The sequence below is a fragment of the Hyla sarda genome, unplaced genomic scaffold, assembly GCF_029499605.1.
Source record: "Hyla sarda isolate aHylSar1 unplaced genomic scaffold, aHylSar1.hap1 scaffold_630, whole genome shotgun sequence".
Lineage (NCBI taxonomy): Eukaryota > Metazoa > Chordata > Amphibia > Anura > Hylidae > Hyla > Hyla sarda.
In genome coordinates, this window is record NW_026610645.1 from 2,771 (window position 1) to 6,402 (window position 3,632).

A 3,632-nucleotide genomic window follows, 5' to 3' on the forward strand; every position below is an offset into this window, starting at 1 on the left:
AATATGTATGGTCTCTAATTTTTCTTATAATAGGTGTGTACAAATATGGAAAAAGGTAAACGAGCCATATCTTTTTAATGAGCACAAGGATTTAGCATGGATGATTATCCATGAGTGTCTTCCGGTAAGATTTTTCCAATATAGAAGAGGTCTAAATGCTGTATGTGTCTGTCCCCGGGAAAATTGCAATATAGATGAAACTGTTTTGCACCTTTTCTGGAATTGTTATTTTGCACAAAAGGTTTTTAGACTAATTGGTTCTTTATTGAAATTCCTAACAGGTCTAAAAGTTTTAAATCATGAAGTTGTTTTATATGGCAAAAGTGATGGAGTTACGAAAGAAAAAGAGAGAATTTTGTGGATTTTTATCAACTGTACAAAAAATGTATTATGGAAAGTTCGTAATATCCTTGTCTTCAAAAGAGATTTTATTTGTGAAAAAGAATGTTTGAAGATGATATACAGTGAAGTTTACTTGTACTATTTAATTGATAAAAAGAGATATGGGCAGAAAAAAGCATTAGCTATGTGGAATTTACATTTATGGAAAACAGTATTTGAAGTATTGTAAAAATTTTCTTGTGATGTATTTAAGTTTTTGAGTTTTTTCAATAAAAATGTAAAAAATCTGTTCTTATCAGTTTAATATCTGATACGTCCCCTATCTGGGGACCATATATTAAATGGATTTTTGAGAACGGGGGCCGATTTCGAAGCTTGCTTCCGTCGCCCTATGCATTGACCCGATATGGCAGTATCTTCGGGTACAGTGCACCACCCCCTTACAGGGTTAAAAAGAAAGATTCCTACTTTCATTGCTACCTGCTTGCTGGCTAGCCAGCTAGCCAGCCCTGTGGGCCTTGCTGCTGCTGCAGCCAAAAAACAAAAGGTGGTGCTGCTGCTGCTTCTGCTGCTTCTGCTTCTGCTTGTGTCTGGCCGCTGTTGGAGCGTCCAGGCACAGGACTTCTGCTGCTGCTGACTAAATGGCCTCCTTAATTGGATCATTTGAGTAGCCAGCACACCTGTGCAGGTAGGGCATGACATGATAGGCAGCTGCCTTGATAGCGGGTGGGTGCTGAATGTTCCTAATTGACAAAATAAGATTAATGCTTATGAAGAAATATAAAATCTCATCCCTTCCCCAATATCGCGCCACACCCCTACCCCTTAATTCCCTGGTTGAACTTGATGGACATATGTCTTTTTTCGACCGTACTAACTATGTAACTATGTAACATAACATGGGGGGGGGGGGGGGGGGTCTCCTGGCTGTTCACACAGGTGTGTCATTGCTGTACATTGACCATGCATTGCTTCTGTGGTATTGCAAAGGCAAAGACAAATGCTTCCAGCCATCCATTGCACTAATGGATTGGTCATCAGCTGGCTGTCTATGTCCCGCATCAATATAGACCAAAGTACAGAGGGTTAGGCTATGCTATTGTGCACCTACCTGATGCATCAGAAGGTGCGAGGCCCTTGCTAAATTCTGTGCACAGACTTTGAGATCTATACTTTAGACTGTATCTAAACCTGCTCCAACATGGACTGACATTCTGGCCTACTTTCAGCCGATGCGACTTGTCTGTCGCTGAACAGTCGCTTTTTATGTATTCAGCACCTATGTATAATGTTGTAAAAATGCTCTAGAAGCTAAAGTCGCAGAAATGTCACACATATTTGGCCTGCAACTTTCTGTGCGACAAATTCAGACAGGAAAAATCAGTATAAATCCTTAGAAAATTATCCCCCAGTGTCTCCATCTGCTGGCGGTATTGAATAAGCATTGCTGCACTGATGGGGTATGCATTAGACGAAAAAAAAGAAGAAAAAGAAGAATAATACGCCCAGAAAAGAGGCGAAAAGGAGAAAAACGTAAAAAAACGTGAAAAAAAAGTAAGAGGAAGAGAAGGGAAAAAAAGGTGGAAATGGGTTTAAAAGTGATTTCGGCGGAGAATATATATATATATATATATATATATATATATATATATATATATATATACGCGCACACACACACTGTTACGCCGAGCGCTCCGGGTCCCCGCTCCTCCCCGGAGCGCTCGCTACACTCTTCTCACTGCAGCGCTCCGGTCAGTTCCACTGACCCGGGGCGCTGCGATACCGCCTCCAGCCGGGATGCGATTCGCGATGCGGGTAGCGCCCGCTCGCGATGCGCACCCCGGCTCCCGTACCTGACTCGCTCTCCGTCTGTCCTGTCCCGGCGCGCGCGGCCCCGCTCCCTAGGGCGCGCGCGCGCCGGGTCTTTGCGATTTAAAGGGCCACTGCGCCGCTGATTGGCGCAGTGGTTCCAATTAGTGTTATCACCTGTGCACTTCCCTATATCATCTCACTTCCCCTTCACTCCCTCGCCGGATCTTGTTGCCATCGTGCCAGTGAAAGCGTTTCCTAGTGTGTTCCTAGCCTGTGTTCCAGACCTCCTGCCGTTGCCCCTGACTACGATCCTTGCTGCCTGCCCCGACCTTCTGCTACGTCCGACCTTGCTTCTGTCTACTCCCTTGTACCGCGCCTATCTTCAGCAGCCAGAGAGGTAGAGCCGTTGCTAGTGGATACGACCTGGTCACTACCGCCGCAGCAAGACCATCCCGCTTTGCGGCGGGCTCTGGTGAAAACCAGTAGTGACTTAGAACCGATCCACTAGCACGGTCCACGCCAATCCCTCTCTGGCACAGAGGATCCACTACCTGCCAGCCGGCATCGTGACTGTAGATCCGGCCATGGATCCCGCTGAAGTTCCTCTGCCAGTTGTCGCTGACCTCACCACGGTGGTCGCCCAGCAGTCACAACAGATAGCGCAACAAGGCCAACAGCTGTCTCAACTGACTGTTATGCTACAACAGTTACTACCACAGCTCCAGCAATCATCTCCTCCGCCAGCTCCTGCACCTCCTCCGCAGCGAGTGGCCACTTCTGGACTACGACTATCCTTGCCGGATAAATTTGATGGGGACTCTAAGTTTTGCCGTGGCTTTCTTTCCCAATGTTCATTGCACTTGGAGATGATGTCGGACCAGTTCCCCACTGAAAGGTCTAAGGTGGCTTTCGTAGTCAGCCTTCTGTCTGGAAAAGCCCTGTCTTGGGCCACACCGCTCTGGGACCGCAATGACCCCGTCACTGCCTCTGTACACTCCTTCTTCTCGGAAATTCGAAGTGTCTTTGAGGAACCTGCCCGAGCCTCTTCTGCTGAGACTGCCCTGTTGAACCTGGTCCAGGGTAATTCTTCCGTTGGCGAGTATGCCGTACAATTCCGTACTCTTGCTTCAGAATTATCCTGGAATAATGAGGCACTCTGCGCGACCTTTAAAAAAGGCCTATCCAGCAACATTAAAGATGTTCTGGCCGCACGAGAAATCCCTGCTAATCTACATGAACTCATTCACCTAGCCACTCGCATTGACATGCGTTTTTCCGAAAGGCGTCAGGAGCTCCGCCAGGATATGGACTCTGTTCGCACGAGGCGTTTCTTCTCCCCGGCTCCTCTCTCCTCTGGTCCCCTGCAATCTGTTCCTGTGCCTCCCGCCGTGGAGGCTATGCAGGTCGACCGGTCTCGCCTGACACCTCAAGAGAGGACACGACGCCGCATGGAGAATCTCTGCCTGTACTGTGCTAGT

General features: G+C 47.4%; 1 non-coding gene across 1 annotated transcript; it reads left to right on the forward strand.

Annotated features, from left to right (window-relative positions):
• Window positions 1–588: 588 nt before the first annotated feature.
• Window positions 589–780, forward strand: LOC130341880 (U2 spliceosomal RNA). Its single transcript, XR_008881639.1, has one exon. It is a non-coding gene; the product is annotated as a U2 spliceosomal RNA (small nuclear RNA).
• The last annotated feature ends 2,852 nt before the right edge of the window (window positions 781–3,632 follow it).